General features: G+C 34.1%; 1 protein-coding gene across 1 annotated transcript in view; it reads right to left on the reverse strand.

Moving 5' to 3' along the window:
- The window catches only part of NAALADL2 (N-acetylated alpha-linked acidic dipeptidase like 2), a 1,292,620-nt gene that overhangs the window by 985,741 nt on the left and 285,203 nt on the right, over positions 1-21,676 (reverse strand). The window contains exon 3 of the mRNA XM_032407181.1: positions 5,564-5,672. The gene's annotated coding sequence lies outside the window, so the exon portion shown is untranslated. The remainder of the gene's footprint in view (positions 1-5,563; positions 5,673-21,676) is intronic.

The raw sequence follows: 21,676 nt of genomic DNA on the forward strand, positions 1-21,676 counted from the left end.
AATTGACACTTTTAACTATTCTACTACTATTTTGTTTAAATAGCAATTATGTAACAGAAAAGTAAATAAGAAATAATATGTAACTTCAAATAAATACCTATTTTCCATATTTTAATGTTAAGGTAATAACACACATGCATGTAATTCTTATATGTTATGTTATATTGGTTGTTTTGGTCTAGTATGATATGGCTGTTTCAGTTTGGCTCTCTAAAATATTAATTACCCTAGTATTTGACCTGAAGCCAAAGAGATTGATCTGGCCTAGAAGTACTTGAGAGTTAAAAAACAAAACAAAACAAAACACCATTCCTACCTTTGTGCTACTTTTTACATGTTCACATTACCTTAGCATACTATATTGTAATTATTTGCATCCCCAATAAACAGTGAACATCCTGAGGGAAAGTACTGTAGCATAATTAACTCTGTTCCTCTAGGACCTAAGATAGTGCCTGACATATAATACAGGCTCACCAGAAATATTTCTATGCAATTGTCTTTGAAAAACTTTAGAGAATGTTTTTTTTTTCTAAATATTAGTATGCTACACATTTTATATATAAAGAAGAGAATGAGTTTTGCAGATTACAAACAACCTTTTATTTAAAAGGTGAACATTTAGCTTGAAAAAAGAAAATCAGTTTTAGAATTATTTTTCTTGGAAATGTAAATATAAAAAGATGTTTCAAGGACAAGAACGCACTTTATATATACACAAGTATGAAATTCATACCATGTAAGTTAACAAGAGACCGTGTGTCAAATTTGCAAGGAAATGGTACAGATTTCTCTCAGTTATATAAGAAAATGAAGCCACTTGTGTAAAGATATTTTTCAGCGTCAAGTACTAAATGAATTGTTGCCAAGTTGATTAATATGGTTAAAAGTTGGTATCTTTGAAATTTACTTCAAAAACTATATGCAAAAAGCTTTAAAAAAACTTATGAGATTAGGCAAAAAATACCTAACAATTGATTTATCTATACAAAAATAAAAAGTGGGGTGCCTGGGTGGCTCCATTGGTTGAGCTCCCAACTCTTGATTTCAGCTCAGGTCATGATCTCAGGGTTGCGAGGTTGAACCCCATGTCAGGCTCAGAGCTCGACACAGAGTTATCTTGTCCCTCTCCCTCTGCTCCTCGCCCTGCTTGAATGTGTGCTCCCTCTCTCAAATAAATAAATTGAATTAAATTATATCAAATTAAATAAAAAATTAAAAGTTAATGATTTGGGGTCTTCCCCTTTAAAATATCACTTAGCTCTTAATGGCTGACTTTTTTTTTTTTTTTTTTAAAGATTTTATTTATTTATTTGAGAGAGAGAATGAGACAGAGAGCATGAGAGAGGGGAGGGTCAGAGGGAGAAGCAGACTGCCCACTGAGCAGGGAGCCCGATGCGGGACTCGATCCTGGGACTCCAGGATCATGACCTGAGCTGAAGGCAGCCGCTTAACCGACTGAGCCACCCAGGCGCCCCAATGGCTGACTTCTTATTCCCTACATGAATATTGTTATTTTCTATTTCTTTAGAAAGGAAACTATTTCAAGTGAGTCTACTGAGAGAAATACATTTGTAAAGAAAATATTAAAAAGTAATACAATTTCACCTTTAAGGATAGAATTTAATACAAAAATTATTTTTATTAGAAATAGTATGATAAAATTTAAATATTCATAATATTTAAAATATTTTATGAATTAAATATTAGTTAAGTATATGATTAGCTCAAAAATATTTTACTGATTAAAATGTACTTTATAAGAAACAGACTACAAATCTTTTCCTAACCAGAAAACCATTGTTTAGATGAAATTACATTGTAGGTGTGACAGTCCTTAAGGACAGATCACGACAAGTACCTTACTTGCCCTCAGTGCTCCTCCCTATCTCTCTCGTATAGGACTTAGGGCACTGGTAAGATTCTATATCAATCCACTGGGTTAGAAATGCACAGCTACTGAGGGTGATAAGGCTATTTATGATTCTAGGTTTTATTTTTACATATATATGCTTCTGTTAGATCATTTAACTGTCCTATTTTTATTATTATTTAGTCTTATAGCCTAAGCAAAGGCTGCCTCTTAAGAAAAGAGAGTAAATTATGGAACAAATCACATTTATTAAACAGGTTAGTGAGAACCTTCTCAAGAAAAATAAAGAGTGTGACAATTGCATGTACTTTGGTTTACAGAGACCCAGGAAGGGGTGTCAAATCTCAGGAAGCATAAAAATGCCTCTAACAGGCTCCAGCATCCAGCCACTCACTAATGCATGATTTCTAATTACTTTTGTAGTTTGTCACTCTTTAACAATCAAATCTAATTGACCAGAAAATTTTGGTTAGATTGTACTAAGCTATGGCTAAATTTTTACTGTTATTATTCTGGTTTCTTTGTGAACATCTCAACTTTACTGCATCATTAAACCTTAAATTAGATTTTGATAATAAGAATATTTTATAAAATTTTTCAAAGAACTCCAGTATTCACACAGGAGCTACAGTATTCTTAAATCCACTGTCATGTCTTTTTTTATTTATTTATTTAATTCATACCCATTTTTTTCTGGGTTATTAAAAACAATGGCACTTTAATTTTAATTAAACACTTCATTTGAAAGCCTTGCATAACAAATGTCAAACACTAAAGGTGAACTTATGTTAAGTGAGGATCAGAGCCTTTGGTCTCATGAAAGGAATTAAAATCTGAGGGTTCTTAGTTTCAGAACCACTGATGAGGTATACATACAAGAAGGGTGGCAATTAACTACCTCAGTTTAGAGTTTGCATTACTTTGTTTTAATGTTGGGAATCAGTGATCTAAGCAATAGATTGGACATTCTTGTCTTACTTCCATAAGCCTAGAAAAATAAAGGAATAATTGAGTTGTTGTCTAAACATCTACTTTGTCCATATATTTTATATGTTACTAAAACACTGAAGATAAAAATTCATGAATTTATTCATAAACATATATGAGTGTATTCACTAAAGAGAATAAAGAAAAGGCTTAATCATGCTGGTAATTTTTTTAAATGCCTCTATAAAACAAGATAATAGGATGTGAGATAGCATCATTAGAAAGCCTCCCTGTTTGGCTTACCTTAAATTATATCTGTTAATATTACTACTTATATGTTTATTCTTATTTTCCACAATATATGGAGCCTTCAGAGAACATCATGAATGTTTGGGGGCAAAAAAAAAAGATCTTGTACTTTTAATGTCAGATGTGGGTCAGTCAAGGAACAGAACTAACCAGTTCTAATCCATTTTAGTATTAACATCTAAGGACTTCAGGTTTGACTTGGCTATCAAAGAAATGAACAGTAAATACTTAAAATCATTACAACATGGCTTGACTCTAACATCTAATAAAAAATTTTTAAGCATTATTTCAGGATATAGATCTTAAAGACAGTAACAGTTTGTACTAACACTTGGAAAAATTATCTGAAAGATATAAGCATGCCTCACACAATGCACCCATTCTTAAAACTACTCATACATGAAGTAACTTGAATAGATCTACAAATGCATATGATCCTGAAATGAAAAACTATACAAGTAATATAGAAAGAAGAAACTACTAGAAGTTCCCAACTAAAGGCATAAAAATTCTAGTTTCTTCTACTTCTCCCATTGTCACTGAGATAACACACGTGGCTCCCCACAGTCATGGGTTCAATTTTCTTGTAGACATAAATTCTGATTTAAATTGAGCCAAAGAGAACAGATAAGACCCCCAGAGTATATTGACTTGGCCTATTTCCCATCTTCCACTAGGCTTGTTGCCTATAACTGCCATTAGCATCTGATAAAATGTACTTATTTTCTGAACTAAAATATAGATTTAAAAGGCAGTAAAGGTGATAAAAAGAAATAAATATATGCTGTAAAAAGGAAAATACAAAAAGAGCAAAAACTGATGGAGCTAGAAAATTATGTTAGAAAATATACTTACTTAAACTACAACTTTAATTTTTCCATATAAAATAACATTTGTTTTAAAATTTTTATTAAAATGTTAATCAAAAGAAAATAGAACTTGTAAACACTCCTTAAAGAATATGAAACTAGTCACAAAAAGGTTGCATGACTCTCTTTTAGATGTTCACATTATTTTTTTAATGAAAATACTCACTAATAGAGAAGTTGCTAACCAGTAACTTACAGGCTGGGTTTTATTCTTGGACTATAGTACTGGATTCAAAATTCTCATTCCAGGTCAGTCGATTAAAAAACAAAACAGCAACAACAATAAACACCTCAGGAAATTAAACTGTTGAATCATTTAACTATTTCATGGTCAAATCACTTTTTCTCCTAATTCTAATGTACAATTAAAGGGGAAATTCAAACTGAAAACTTTTTATTTTACTGGTTTATCTTCAATTACTTAAAAAGGAGCACATATAGAGCTCAACAGATGCTAGACAAATTCTAAGTGTTTCACATAGTAACAAAATTTTACAACTGTGCATTGCATTGGAAATGACCTTAGAATTTATTCAATCCAATGGCCAAATTTAATCCTCCTCTTGCTTTCCCCTCCCCCCACACCACACAATTTACTTCTTTGTCCAGCTTTAAAATGTTGGAATCTGAATGGCTTTATGAGGGCACAGCCTCCTTCCCCACAGGCTAACCATTCCTTACTGTCTCACACCCAGAAACTTCATACATTTGTATCAAATGCCTAACCTCAAGGCACATGAATTTGTCACCTTGCCCTGATTGAATCTGACCCCTTCAAATTTAGACCCATGGGAATACTCAGAAGGTTAAATGATTTGTCCAAGTTCTTAAAGTATGTTGGTGGCCATGCTGGGTCTGCTCAGAACTCCTAGCTCTTGGTTCTGTGCTGCCTTTTGGGTCTTTGTATCACCCAGGCCACGTAAAGTTTCATGCATAGTAAGCCTGAACCAGCATTTGAACATTAATTTCTGCTAGTGCTTTACAGAAAAGCATTTCAATCACACACTGGCATCATCCCCTCAAAGTAAGAGTATTCCAGGAAGAACAATAAACGCTCTTTAAAGATATATTAAAACTCTAATGCCTACCTGGAACTTCACAGTCTATATGTGACCATATACAGACAGATGTTCCAAAAAGTTAACTTGTATGAACTTGAAATAAATAAGCAATGCAAAGTCATGCTGAATCATGGCACAAACTGCATTGTTGTCATTTTTTAGTAAAATCGGGGTCAACTTAAGCTTTTAAAAAAGAGAGAGATGAATTTGATTATTTATAATAAAATTTATAGCTGTATAAAAATGATTTGATACTACAAAGACAAGAAAATTGTACCAATTTGAACAGCCACAATGGAATTAAAATATTTAGATAATGCTATCCAAAGAAAAGGATTCAAGTCCATGAAATAAATGGAAGAACAGAAATTGAAATACACAAGAATTTGCCACAGAATAATGTTCTCATTCTTCTAATCAAAATTAGCAACTATGGCACATAATAGAGGCGTGCCAAATCACCTTATTAAAAGTTGACTCAAGAGTAAAAGTCTTACATTCTAATTAAAGTAATTAGGTCTTACTTTAACCGAATGATCCTTGTGCAACCAGAGGGTCTTCGTAGGCTACAGGACTCTGACAAGCTGAACCCAGGGCTCTTCATCCAAGTCCCTAACAGTCAAAGCTCATTTCCTGTTCATAAATCAAAAAACAGAGGTGATCAGTTTAAATTGGGAGCTGTATTAGATAATTTATCAGCTGGCTCCTGAATTTCATTCTTTAGTTAATGCTTTTTAGAGTTCTTTTTATTGTAAGCAGACTGAAATTATTCATTTTTTTTTGCAAGAATGTATAGACATTTAAAAAAAAAACACTTAAAATGTACACACAAACACACAAATCCTTTTCTCTCTTGCTTTGGTTTTTATGTGCTTACATTTATGCCTTAATTTAACTACCCTCAATGGCACATTTTCTTTATGCCACGTACTACGAAACACAATAAACAAATACATAAGAAAACAAATACCTGGACACAAAGTGACTTACTTCTTTGGGGAGAAAAGGTTAACCAAAGGAATAAATGTATAGTAGTAGAAAGAGCATAACTAGGACTGAAAGCCTGGCTCTTCCACTGAACACCTGTGTGACTATGGGTAATTTCTATAACTCTTTACTAATTTCTTCACTTTAAAATTTGGATGAAAATAGGTAATTTGAAGAACTATTGTGAAAGTATAGACATTGTATGCAATGTGCCTAGCACACTGCCTAACACATACTAGGTGCTCAATAATGGAAATAAAGTATTTCAGGAGACTGATGGACTTTCCCTATTACTTTATACTTCCTAATGCCAAGATTGGTCATTCTACATTTCATATTTATGGGTTGCGATATTAATAATGCCATAATAATAGAGCTGTTTAATTTTTCTTCCCCTATTTTTATATTTTGATTTTAGCTCTGCAATATCTGAAAACTATAGTGTTTTTATCCTCCTTTTAAAATTTTTCCCCCAAGATGCAGAGAAAGGGGAACCCTCCTACACTGTTGGTGGGAATGCAAGCTGGTGCAACCACTCTGGAAAACAGTATGGAGGTTCCTCAAAAAGTTGAAAATAGAGCTACCATACGATCCAGCAATTGCACTACTGCGTATTTACCCCAAAGATACAAATGTAGGGATCCGAAGGGGTACGTGCACCCCGATGTTTATAGCAGTAATGTCCACAATAGCTAAACTGTGGAAAGAGCCAAGATGTCCAACTGCAGATGAATGGATAAATAAGATGTGGTATATATATACAATGGAATATTATGCAGCCATCAAAAGGAATGAGATCTTGCCATTTGCAATGATGTGGATGGAACTGGAGGGAGTTATCCTGAGCAAAATAAGTCAATCAGAGAAAGACATGTATCGTATGACCTCACTGATATGAGGAATTCTTAATCTCAGGAAACAAACTGAGGGTTGCTGGAGTGGTGGGGGGTGGAGGGATGGGGTGGCTGGGTGATAGACATTGGGGAGGGTATGTGCTATGGTGAGCGCTGTGAATTGTGCAAGACTGTTGAATCACAGATCTGTATCTTTGAAACAAATAATGCAATATATGTTAAGAAAAAAAAGAAGAAGAGAGCAGGAGGAGAAGAATGAAGGGGGGGAAATCGGAGGGGGACACATGGTTGCTGGCTACTGTACAGGATACAGATAATTGTGAGCTAGGAAAGATACAAGTTACCTGTTGATGGATTAGATCAGGGATTGGCAAACTATAGGTCATGGGCCAAGTTCAGCCTGTTGTCTCTTTTTGTAAATAAAATTGCATTGCAACACATCTACATCCATTGTTTTTATATTGTCCATGGCTGTTTTCCTACCATAACAGCAGAGTTCAGTTGTTGCAACAGAGACTGTCTAGCCCACAAACCTATAATATTTACCATCTGCTTCATTACAGAATAAGCTGTTCAATCAGCATATTTAGTTCACTGGTTCTCCGGGATGGACCCAAGAAGAGATCTGGTCCATTCACAGCCTTTAAAGCACTGTGCTAAACAGTACTCTAGAACCCAGTTCTTAAAGTGTGATCTCTAGACTGGAAGCACCAGCATCACCTGGGAACTTGTCAGAAATGCAAAATCTTAGGCCCTATCCCAGATTTCAGATTAGAAACTCTGAAGATGGAGATAGTAATCTGTGTTTTTACCAGCCCTCCAAATGATTCCAATGCATGCTCAAATTTGTAAACTACAGATTAGATAAAAATAGGAGTATTTATTAGCACCTGGCCATAACAACTTGACTTGGTTATGGCAGACCCAGGTCCATCAGCTGCTACTAGTATGTACAGGGATTTTTAAGTAATTAAAGGATATCAATTATATTTTACCTGCCCTGAAATGTGACACCTTGGGTTTACTCTGAAAGAACACTAAGGAGCAGGATGACTTTGATGTGCGAATTGCTATAGCACTTTCAGTAAATACTAATACAGCCATGAGCTGTATATCCAAAGGAAAGACAATATACCAAGTGTCAAAGTGTAAAATCTATCCAATTTAGATTGAAATATCAAAGCAATATAGCAGATAAGCTCTAGTTTTTATAGGATTGCCTGTCAAGACAAACCTTTGCACAATAATTCTCAGCAGGGACACAGGAGAGCAGACTGCAGCTCAGTATGGGCCTCCGCTAATCAAGGATTTGTTCCAACATGTATATCCCCCAGCTCTGAGCCTCATATGTGGCCAGATAGCACTTTCCATGAGAGTGTGTGAGTAGAAATAAGGAAAAATCACCACCAGCCCTTGTGGAAGGTAGTAACTAGATAGCATTTCCCCTGAAAAGAAACAATATATATTATGTTCTATAATATATACAATTTCCACAAAATAATGGATGTTTAAACTTTACAATAAATCCCCCTCCTTGATTGTTTCTGTCTAAAACATAGACTAGCACCAGCAGCCATGGCTATGATGTGAAAGGGTTATGATACACAAAATATAATGGTAAGGTATTGATAAGAGATGAGCAAGATAAAGTCATTTCTTCTGCAAAGAACCTGGCCTCAATGTATTATATTTAATGCTGAAAGCTTGGCAGCTGTATCAGGAAACAAACAGTAAAATTATTTAGCCTATTGAAGAGTTTCTACATAAAGGTAGAAAGAAGCATGTCAATCAATAAGAATACTATTGACTGACAGCTTCTAGAAAATTCACATTTCTTAGTCATAAAAAAATCATTATTTCTCTTTTGAAAAGTGACAATAGACTTCATATGCCTAAAATCTATATAAACAGTTATTCAATATCCATTTAAGAGAGTTTTATTTGGACACGTTATCTCTGAAAAACAGGAAAAAGCATTCAGATCTGCTGTGTTTTAGAAAATTTGGTAATATGGACCTGGATTTCACACCTATGAATTTAGTAAATGGGCATTGTTCAGACTGTTAGAAATCAGATTCAAAGATTTGAAATTCACAAATTTAAATCAAAGATTAATATTAATTTGGTACATTTATACATAACAGCACAAATTCAAAGAAGCAGCATATACAATTATCCCTCAATATAGGAAATACCAACCCATGTAAAGATAAAAACTATGCTTCACTCAGAAATAACTCACAGTGGAGAGACATAATACCTATCTAGAAGGACAATGAGTCACAAATAGTGTGAACCAAGGAGGCAGCAGAGGCTGAGTAGATTACAGAAAGTAATTAGAAGTAATGCTCTAAAATTTTAAGGAGTGGAAAATTAGGCTAAATGTTAGAAACCTTTCATAGCAAGTCCATTAGCCTCTAGAATCAAACTCCAGCTGAAGTTTCTTCAATTGAGTCATTTAAAATTAGACAAGAGCCTGTCTTTGCCAAAATACCATAGGGAATTATTCATAGGAATGACTAGTGGGATGTACTAAATGAACTTTTTTTTTTCCTTTTCCTCCTCTTTTATATATCTGTCAAGAATTCATACACCTTAAAAAAACAGTGAGATGAAAATGCTCTGAAGATTATACTTAATACCATGTTAAGTTCATATTGTTTTTATGTTTTTCAAAATGAGGAAGATGATAGGATAAAAAATATTTAAAAGATAAAAACTCCTCTTGATTAGTCCACTCAAAATATTAAATTCAAGGAAAAGACATATAGAAAGACAGTATGTTCATTCATAAAATCTGCATAGTTAAAACCATATTTAATTATCAGCAATGTCCTAGTATAATGCATAACAGAGTTGATAATCAATAAACATTAAATGAATGAATAAATGAATACCTCACCCACTCTGGAGATTATCTCTTCTAGGATTTATGGCCTTGAGATGTAGGCTTATTGTAGTTATTAATTACTGATATCCAAGGCAGACTGCCTGGGCTCAAAGCCTGGCTTTGCTACTTTCTAGCTGTGTCCTTGAATAAGTAACTTAGTCTCACTACGCTTCAGTTCCCTCATCTGAAAAATGAAGAGAAATTATAATAGTAGCCAGTTCCTAGGGTTTTTGTAAATACTAATGAGTTAATAGCAGTAAAACATAGAATCTGTTAGATAGTAATCACTCAGTAACTACAAGATATTATTATTAACCGTTACTACTGTGTATAGTGACCAATGAAGGAGATTTTAGGAGATGAGTCTAGAACATATCTGAAAGAACAGTCGGAGTGACAAGCTACAGATTCTTGGTACATGACATATTTACCAAAATACTACTAGAAATCAGTCAGTTCCTTCATAAGATTAATTATGGAAAATAAGTGATTATTCTCACCCAATTTAAAAGAAACCTGACCTTTCCCTCCCAGACCACATGTCTATTCACAGACAGTTACTTAGCCTTAGGTTTTGTGCTGCATGTCAAGTTCTTGATCCCAGTAAGGCAGCCCAACAAGTTACTAGTAAAACATAGGCCACTCTGGTGTTCTGGATTTCACACCTACAATGCTACCACCCCTGACAGTTATTCATAAATATAAACTATCTGATGCTTCAGGGATAATGGCTACTTGGTCAATTAACTCAAAAAGATTAGAGATGTAAGTTATAAGTCAATCTCTCCAAGTTTCAATTCCAGCTAAACCATGAGCTCTATTTAAACTTTAGGCTTATTTTCTCATCTGTGAAATGGGAAAATCATATTAATTATACCATCTCATAGGGTTATATTATGTGCTTTATAGGTGCATAGAAAAAAAAATAGCTATTGCTATTTTCAATAGCTTTGAGATACAATTTATATAATATATCCATTGTATATAATTTAATGATTTTTTAAGTAAATTTATACAATAATGTAACCATCATTATGATCTATTTATTTATCCCAAAAAGGTTCTCAATGCCCATTTAAAACCAACCTTCACTCCCAAAACTAGCCCTGGGAAACCAATGATTGGCCGATTTTGGACATGTAATATTGTAATTAAATAATATGTGGCCTTTGTTTCTGGTTTCTTTTACTTAGTATATTTTTGAGGTTTACCACATCATAGTATATATCACTACTACTTTCCCTTTATTGCCAAATAATATTTCACTGTATGGATGTAACTGCTAAATAAATAAATAAATAAATCAATAAGTCAATCCTATAACAAGGAAAGATCTAAGTATTATTTCCTTTCCAGACTGGTCTCTAAGATCATGTTTGATTTCAGAACAGTCTTTCACTATTAAATAAGTAGGAGCCTTCAGGGCTTCATCTGTTCCTCTGTCAATTAAGATTATGACTAGACTAGTGAGAATAAACCGAGCACATTTCTAGACTGTCAATATGTTTCATGATGTATATCCTTTATTCCATTCCTTCCAACTCTCACCATCATTTCAAATCCATGAATCACCATTCCCTTTTAAGGCCTGTCACAAGTCATTATTCTTTTGATGTTTTCCATGCTTCCTTGGGACAATTCATATGCCCAAAAAATATCTTAATAATATTAATGGAAGTCAGTAGTATGTACAGAGGAGAATAGCAGAGACTCTAGGATCTGAAAAACCACCAAGAGGGGATGATCGCCTAGGCTGGGTGTGTAGCGAGAAAAAAGGCCAATGGTGGGATTTTAATAAACTTCAACTTATAAAAGGTAGTTAAAAGGAGAATCCATGTAAAAAAAGTGGGAAGAATATAACAAGGTTACAGTTGCAAAGGAATGAAGAGATTCAACAATGTGAAAAGGTTCAGGCAACACACAGGTCAAGTAACATAAGCACTTGGAACATGCCCATTGGCTCTGAGGCATGAGGATGCTTGAGTCCATTTGAGGCAGGCAATGCAAATTAGTGAAGAAACTGGACATAAAGCAATGAGGAGTTGCAAAGACTGTGGTAAAGTTGGAAGTAGCAATAGCTACTCAGCTCCAGCAGATTGTTGCCATGTGGGATAATATCAAGCATGGCCATTCCTCTTCTTTTTCAAAGAAGCCCAAAATAAATTTGGGGAAGGTCTCAATTTTTAAATGTCACAAATTATTTTTTAATTTAAATTCAATTACTTAACATATAAAACATATAATGTATTATTGGTTTCAGAGATAGAGATCAGTGATTCATCAGCCTTATATAATACCCAGTGCTCACGACATCATGTGCCCTCCTTAATATCCATCACCCAATTACTCCAGCCCACTACCCATCCTGCCAGCAACCCTCAGGTTTTTTTCCTATGCTTAAGTCTCTTATGGTTTGTCACAATTTTTTTTTTTAAACGTACTGTGTATAAAAATTATACCCTCTGAGCAAGCAGGATTCATTCCAGATACTCAAGACTGGTTTCAACATTCAAAAACCAACTAATGCAATTCATTACATCAATTGTCTAGAGAAAAAAAAAAAAAAAAAATATATATATATATATATATATATATATAAATAGATGCAGAAAAAATACTTGACAAAATCCAACACCTATTCATGATAAACCTCTCAGCAAACTAGGAACAGAGAGGAACTTTTTCAACTTGATGAAGAACATCTAAAAATCCTACAGATGACATCATACTTAATGGTGAGGAACTAGATGCTTCCCCTCTATGATCAAGAACAAGTGAAGGATGGTCCCTCTCACTTTTCAATATCATACTGGAAATCCTAGCTAATGCAATAAGATAGGAAAAGGAAATAACATATATACAGATTAGAAAGGAAGACATAAAGCTGTCTTTGTTCACAGATGATATGGTTGCCTTACGCAAAAAATCTGAAATAATCAACAAAAAATTCCTGGAACAGTTATAGCAAAGAGAATATACAAAAGTCAATTGTTTTCCAATATACCAGCAATGAACAAATGGAATTTGAGTTAAAAAAATACCATTTACATTAGCACCACAAAAAGTACTTAGGTGTAAGTCTAAAAAAAATACATATAAGATGTATATAAGGAAAACTCTAATATTTTGATCAACAAAATAAAAGAACTAAATAAATAAAAAGATATTCCATCTTTACAGATAGGAAGACTTAATATTGTCCATATGTCAGTTCTTTCCAACATGATCTAAAGATGTAGTTTAATCCCAATCAAAATCCCAGCAAGTTTTGTGGATATTAATAAATGGATTCTTAAGTTGATAAAAAGAGGCAAAAGATCCCAAATAGCCAACATAATATTGAAGAAGACCAAAGTCAGAGGACTGATGCTACCCGACTTCAAGACTTAAAACTATAGTAATCAATACAGCACAGTATCGGTGAAAAAAATAGACAAACAGATCAAAGGAACAAAATGGAGAGCCCACAAATAGATCCACACAAATATAGTCAACTGACCTTTGACAAAGAAAGACAATTCAGTCAAGAAATGATAGTGTTTTAAGCAATGGTATTGGAACAACTAGATAGTCACATGCAAAAAAAAAAAAAAGAAAATTAATCTAGATACAGAAACTACAAATTTCATAAAAATTAACTCAAAATGGGTCATAGGCCTAAATATAAAATGTAAAACTCCTAGAATTTAACATAAAAGAAAATCTGGATGACCTTGGATCTGGTAGTAACTTTCTAGATACAACACTAAGGGCATGATCCATGAAAAAGGAATTGAAAAGTTGGACTTCATTAAAATTAAAAATCTTCTATGTGAAAGCCACTGTCAAGAGAATTGGAAGATAGTGACAGACAAAGAGAAAATATGTGCAAAAAGATTGTTACCCAAAATATACAAAGAACCTCTGAAACACAATAATAAGAAAATGAACAGTCCAAGTAAAAAACTGGGCAAAAGATTTGGACACCTCACCATAGAAGATATACAGGTGGAAATAAGCATACGCAAAAATGTGCATCATACATCATTAAAGAATTGCAAATGAAAACAATGCAATACCATTATACACTTGTTAGAATGAGTAAAATCCAAACAATTGACAACACTGATAAGGATGTGGAGCAACAGGAATGCTCATTCATTGCCGCTGGGTATGCAAAATAATACAGCACTTTGAAAGACAGTTTGTGGTTTCTTACAAAACTCAACACACTTCACTCAAATATGATTCAACAATTGTGTCTTTGTTCTTTACCCAAAAGGGCTAAAAACTTATGTCCACACAAAAACCTGAACATGGATCTTCATAGCTTTATTCATAATTGCCAAAACTTGGAAGCAACCAAGACGTCTTTCAATACATGAACAGATGAATAACAGTGGTATATCTAGACAATGAGATACTACTCAGCACTAAAAAGAAAAAGTATGAAACCACAAAAAGATAGGACTAAATCTTAAATACCTATTACCAAGTGAAACAAGCCAATCTGAAGGCTACATACTATATGATTCCAACTATATGATATTCTGGAAAATGCAAAATGATGGAGACAGTAAAAAGATCAGTGACTGCTAGGGGCTTAGGGGAGATTAAGGATGAATAGGTGAAACACAGAGGATTTCTGAGCAGTGAAACTATTCTGTACAATACTATAATGGTGGAAACATGACATTATAGCTTTGTCAAAGCCCACAGACACCACAAAGCATAAACCCTAATGCCAGCTATGGACTTTGGTAGATACTGATGTGTCAGTGTTGGTTCAGCAGTTGTTATAAATGTACCACTCTGGGGTGTGATGTTGATGGTGGGGAGGCCGTACATCCATGAGGAAAGGATATATGGGAACTTTGTACTTTCTGCTCAATTTTGCTGTGAACCTAAAAACAACAGTACTATAAAAAATAAAGTCTATTAATTTTTTTAAAAACTGAATAAAATTAAATCAAGCACACACATAGTGTGAGCTGAATAAAACATGTCACCATGCTGGATTACAATTTGTTTAAAGGCTATGGCAGCACATTTGCTCTAAGACTTGGGATATAATTAGTAATAGGTATAAAACCTACTGACTCAGAAATAAAGAGTTAAGAAAAAGGGTGATTATCTTATCTTGTATTTCTAGGTCTGGAAAACAAGCCTAAGTACTAACAAGTCAGTGGGCCATCCTTTCCATCTCCTTTTTTAGAAAGCAGAATTAGGCTTCTATCACTTTATATATAACTGATTAGAAAATAACAAATATTCAAAAATTTCTATAATCAAAATATGAGCAAAGGGGGAAATACCCTTCTCACCCAACCCATCATGCAAACATATTTAGGTAAAAATTAAATACAACTCTAGAATAAGGCCATAGAAATATTCAAATAAAATTAACATAGAAGTTTCAGGAGAGTATGGCCTTTCTTTTATTTACTGATTTATTCCTAGAATCTAACACAGTGCCTGGTACAGAAAAAAAAAAAATGCTAAATAAATATTTGGTTAATAAACAGGTAAATTACATATTCACTTTGGAAAAAATCATTCTGCCTTCAGTGTGCATCAGAAAGGGGCCAGCATGAAAATCAGAGAAATTTGTTAGCAGCCTACTGCAATTGTTCAGCTATGAAATAATGAAGGTGTGGGAAAAAGCAGTAACACTGGAAATGAGCAGATGCAGCCAGGAAAAGTATAAACCACAGCATGCTCAGAGTGATGAGGATGAGCTACTGAGAGCAACAAATACTAAAAGGCTGAAAGAGAAGAATGCCTCAGGAAAGATACTGAGAAGGAATATTGGTGATGTATGAAAGGAATCAGAAGACAACAGTGTGACAGAAACTCAGAGGGGACAGATTTCAGAGACAGAAAAAATAGTATCAGGTGAGGCCAAGTACCGTGAGCAGGGCTGGAATTAGGGGGGGGTGAAGCAGTCACCTTGGTCAAAAAAATTTAAGGGGCATCAATCAATAATCAAGATAAAAATATGTAAAATGCATTATTTTAAAAATAAAACCTAATGCAAAAGAATCCATAGTAAACAAAAGATCAAAATTTTAAATCAAGATGAGATTGCAGTTTTGTGTTTCATTACCCTGCATTATTGTGCATAACAGCCTGCAGTTCCTGGACCTGCAAAGCTTTTGCATTCCCACTGGGCAGGTTTTGGGGTTGATAACAATGTGCCAATAAATTGGGCAGCATGGGTCTTTATATATAATCATGTTTTTTTTATTTTAGAGCTTTTACTAACTTTTTCTGCTTCATTCAAATTATGGGAGGATATCTTAATAAGTGTATACAGGGCACGCCTTTTTCCTTTTATCACAGTTTCTGACATGGCTTGGCACAGCACTGACTGAGACTTGGAAAGCTTCCTTTGGGTTTAGCAATTAGAAAGCCATTGGTGACTTAGTGGGAGTGGGTTCAATGCGGTAGTGAAGGGAGAGGCCAGATTGCAGTTGATTAAAGAGAGAGTAGGCTGAAGGCAAAGGGCCAGTAAAGATGTTTGAGAATAGAGGATAGATATTCCATGAGGCAATACAACTTCCAGAATGTTCTTTTATTCAAAGGGATCCACCCAAATCTGTTTGTAGGGAAACAAATACAGTTTTAAAAAAAAGAAAGAAAACACCAGTCATTCCTACTGTGCTGCTTTAGAAACAATCATCTTCACTGAGGCATTACTTATGCCTGAGGTTCTGTGCCCACTGACCAAAATCCCCATAGTTTCAATCAGAGCATTTCTGAAATATTTCTGACAACATGTGTGTTGACAAAATTTTCTCCTAAACAAACCATATCACAGGAATCAATACAAAGAATAATTCTCTTGAAATCTGGATGATTGCTTAAAAAAAAAAAGGCAATTTTGCAATAATATTTAGATTTAGTTTGAAACATGTAGTAAATCCCTACTTGTTAACCTTTTAGATTCAGATATCTCACAGGAAAAATTCCAAATTGGTTTATAAATGTTATCTTGGGTACAGGATGATCCTTGAAATTTAATTATGTCTTTACCCTCAGAATTATCCAGTATTAATAGGCAAATACAGGGATATTCATGATGACCCACTGAAAACTCTCAATAATAATGAAGGTGAAGGGGTATTAGTATATAAAAGGGGAGGTTTCTAATTAAAACAGAATTAAACATTTTAAGCAGAAAACCATGGTTTTGGTTATTTTGTAGTACTAATCTCAAAAGGCTAACACTTGATGAATTCAGTTATAGTTTCACAAAGCCAAAGGCTTCGTTCCCAAGACACATTTTTACTGGTAATTAAATGAGAAAATGTAGAAACGACACTTTGGTCGAAAGTGGGAAGTACAGCTGGAAGAGTGCTTACAAGGGACATGTCTAAAAAGATGAAATCAACACAACATGTGTCCCTTAGAAATAAAAAACAACATGTTACAAGTTAGCAAATGACTTTCTCTTCAAATATTAGAGAACAGTGCTTCTCAATATATTCTAAAAATACTTCCATGAATCAACTCTGGGTTTGGTGAAAAGTCAGATTCCTGGTCCCAGGTGAATGAGAATCTGAACGGGTGGGCCACGGAATCTGCATTTTTAACTTTCCCAAGGGATTCTCAAGAGTGGCAAATTTTAAGCACTGAAGATGATATTGTATACTTTATTATGTACAGTATATACTCTACCTTTTTAGATGATGCACTTAATTGTGAAAATGTAGTGAAGAATAGGTCTACCATCCCATAAAAAAATCACATAAATGTGCAAATTACTTATCACAAAGTTAGTACACTAGAACCATAAAGATGGCAAATAAAATAGCAATAGGTTTTTGTGAAATGTTCATAATAAATGTAATAAATAAATCTAATATGCATAAGATATTCCCTGTCACTAGGGAGCTTGTGCTATGTGAATTAAATGTTTTTTTCTTAATCTCTAATCCTTCAGAACTCAAATATTTTCCAATCTCTCATTTACCCATTCCTAAAATAACAATATTCTCCTAAAAAAGTAAAATACATGTAAATATGAACATGGGATTACCATGTCAATATTTGCTTACTAAAATATTCCAAAGGATTTACAGAGTTTTTAGGATTATCTCAGAATTACCCAATTGCTTATCAGTCTATTTCAAGTTATAAAAGCACATAAAAGCATACAGCGTATCTTTAGAAATATAGTCATCTATGACCACACTATGAGAAATACAACCTTGCAGTGCAGCTATGAGAGGTGAATTTCCAAAAGGTTAATTCTTAATTAATAGCTCTTAATTACAACTCTATATCTCACTTCTTTTATTTGAGCAAGACTTTCATATTTTAGTTTAATATATGATATGTCATACTCCCTGACAATCAGCATTAGCATCACAAACACAGTCAGTTTCAGGGAAGCAAAAGGTCATGGAGAAAGAAATTGTCATGAAGACTAGTGCTCTTCAAATAGAATTTCCATTGTTTTCTCTGGCTCTCATACAGAATGTATTTCCCATCTTCTCCATGAAAATAGTATTAAGTATCATATGATCTCACTGATATGAGGAATTCTTAATCTCAGGAAACAAACTGAGGGTTGCTGGAGTGGTGGGGGGTGGGAGGGATGGGGTGGCTGGGTGATAGACATTGGGGAGGGTATGTGCTATGGTGAGCGCTGTGAATTGTGTAAGACTGATGAATCACAGACCTGTACCTCTGAAACAAATAATACATTATATGTTAAAAAAAAAAAAAAAAAGAAGAAGATAGTAGGAAGGGAAAAATGAAGGGGGGGAAATTGGAGCAGGAGACAAACCATGAGAGACTATGGACTCTGAGAAACAAACTGAGGGTTCTAGAGGGGAGGGGGGTGGGGGGATGGGTTAGCCCTGTGATGGGTATTAAGGAGGGCACGTACTGCATGGAGCACTGGGTGTTATATGCAAACAGTGAATCATGGAACACTACATCAAAAACTAATGATGTAATGTATGGTGATTAACATAACATAATATAATAAAATTTAAAAAAAAATATATGTATATGTTGGCTAAAGAAAAAATGTTTTGTTATGAAGATTTTTCAATATTGGGCATGGACTTCACACAGACACATAAAAATTACTGTGGTAAAAAGAAGATATCTAGTAGCCAGCAAAATTGGTCACTCTGTCTGAGTGTAGTGTCATCTACAATCAGATGACCCAGTCCAAGGACACTTCCACTTAATTTACTGAATATGCTTTTTAAAATTAAAGCCCAAAATAACCATTTTAACTAAGTTTAGTTGCATTATATTTATATGTGCCAATTGATTCTGTTAATAACATTTGTTAGACTACACACTGTTGGGAAAGATCTTCGCCAAAAAAAATTGCATTTCCCTATTTTCTTATTAATAACTTCTTAAGTAAGCAAAATCTGTTAGGGTAAAAATCTGAGAAAATGTTTGAAAAATTAGGGGTCCTTGGAAAAAGGGATATGGAAAAGATACAACAGGTATTAGCAATATGCTGGACCACTCAGGAAATGTTAAGGATTCCTCAAACCAAACCACACCACAGTACCTCCAAAGAGAAAAAGGACAAATGTTTGAGATAAGGACCACGGCTTTCCTGGACTATGAAGGGATTCAGAGTTTTTGCCTTTCTGGAGAATATGAGTTGAATGAGGTTTGGAGATGTTTTTAAAGGTAAAAATAGGAGCTAGCAGTGGATAACAAAAGGGGGAGAAAAGTGTATGGAAGCAGTCCACACAGGCCTATTATGCTCCTACTGTTTTGCTGAGTCCATGGCCTTGGCTGTTCTTTGACTCAAGACACTTCTCAGAATTGTTTATGAACCTGGAATTCTGAGAAGTGAGGTTAACATCACAGGAATGCAGCAGGTAGTTCTGAGATTCACCTGGTCTCCCTCTGGTCAAAGAACAGTCTTGCTCACAGATTGCTAGGAAAGTGGTGGGTCCCTTAGGTTCAGGTTCCCCCAGTGGTGGCGTACCCATGGCTCATGCAGGCTCCCGCTGACACCTGACATGGGCCTACAGTATTTTGAGCTTGGACAACCAACAAAATTGTTTTACCTTCTGCTTCTCCTGTAAGTAACTCCAGGAGTCTTGTGTTTTCTGTCGGCAGCCTCATTCTTTAGGCTTCTATAGTTGTTTCAGGGGGAGTTCTGCTGCTTCTAGCTCCCCCCCCTACTGTCAAACTTATTTTATTCAGATAAAAGGTTATTTTATTAAGGGAAGAGAAATGCCAACATGGAGCCATGTCTTCCTTTTAGGTCAGATCCCATCCAAAATTATAAAATTCAGTGTCTCTGGCCACTGAGCTCCTGCTTCACTGCCTCAAAAATTTTCACCTCACTGGCAATAAACTGAATTGTCAGGAGGGAGATTTGTTCATTAATATAGACTTTATCCTCTCACATCTGTTTATTTGACAAAGACTAACATTTAGAATAATGCTAAATATAGAAACACTCAATGTCATATTCCAAATGCTCTGGTTTAAAAAAAGTATATTTTTTATCACGTCTTACACAGAATATTCCACAAATCTCTTACAAACCACACTAACTATACTTTATTACAGCTCAGATTAAAGTTACAGCCTGTTCCACATAAATATTTTTTGATTCTTAATTATTAGAATATATTAACATAGGGCACACATTCTTTTAAAAAAACTACCGAGAAATTGAAAGAAAACTTTATTCAAAAATAATAAACTTCCTTTATTTCTCCCTATCCCTCCAGTGCTCTTCCTTGCTCTTTCTCACTCTAGTTAAATATTTAATGATCATTTAAATTCAACAACAGTCTGCTTAAGTTAAAAATATTGAAATAAGTCATGTAAAAAATCGTTTTAAAGTCAAGCACCGGAAACACACATTTTGTGCACTTCATTTCATTTTATAGTCTCTAAGAACTATTATAATTTTTAATAAACTTGTATCTGGGATTTGAAGCCAAATACTTACACTCAAAAGGCAAGAATTTATTAACCAAAAGACACCCTAAGTGGTACTAAAATGTATTCCCCAGTGATAAGTTTTAAATGAGTTGTAAAAACTGCATTTTACTAATCTAGTCACAATTAAAGAAGAACAGCTGTCCCATCTGTATTCCCAATGCCCACTTTGTAATGATGATGATTTTTTTCATTTATGACATTGCAGATAAACAAACATCTCATGGTTGAGTTCCAAAATTTTAGTTCCATCACTGTAACTGCAAAATGTTTTATTTTGTCTCAAGCTTTAAAATATATGATGTGGGGCACTTGGGTGGCTCAGTCGTTGAGCGTCTGCCTTCAGCTCAGGTCATGATCCCAGGAAGTCCTGGGATCGAGCCCCACACCGGGCTCCCTGCTCTGCGGGAAGCCTGCTTCTCCCTCTCTCACTCCCCCTGCTTGTGTTCCTGCTCTCTCTCTCTCTCTCTCTCTCTCTGTGTGAAATAAGTAAAATATTAAAAAATAAAATAAAATATATGATGTTATGTAAGTTTAAATTAACAATGTTCTAGACTAACAAAAGTTTCTCATCTATATCCTTATTTATATCTTTATCTTTATTTCTATCAATATATATGTATATATATATCCATATATACACATAGTATATCTACTTACATCTACATATATAGCTATCATAATATGGATATATATATATAACTATCTTGGATAATTTATCACTATGCAAAATAAATTAGTTCTAACTTTTACTGCTAAGAAATGTTTTATTAATAGCCACGTCAGTATCTTCCTTTGAGAATCTCATAAATATACTGAAAACTGTATTTTAAAAAAGAGAATACCTTTTCTTTTAAAAACTAACCACAAATTACATTACATTTCAAGTGTTACTTTAATACAAGTTTACATCAAAACGATCCTTTGGAATCTTTTGTTTAAAGTAAAATTAAAACTGCATTATCTGTCATAAAGCAAATTAT

This window comes from Phoca vitulina, unplaced genomic scaffold (genome assembly GCF_004348235.1).
Source record: "Phoca vitulina isolate PV1807 unplaced genomic scaffold, GSC_HSeal_1.0 scaffold8, whole genome shotgun sequence".
Lineage (NCBI taxonomy): Eukaryota > Metazoa > Chordata > Mammalia > Carnivora > Phocidae > Phoca > Phoca vitulina.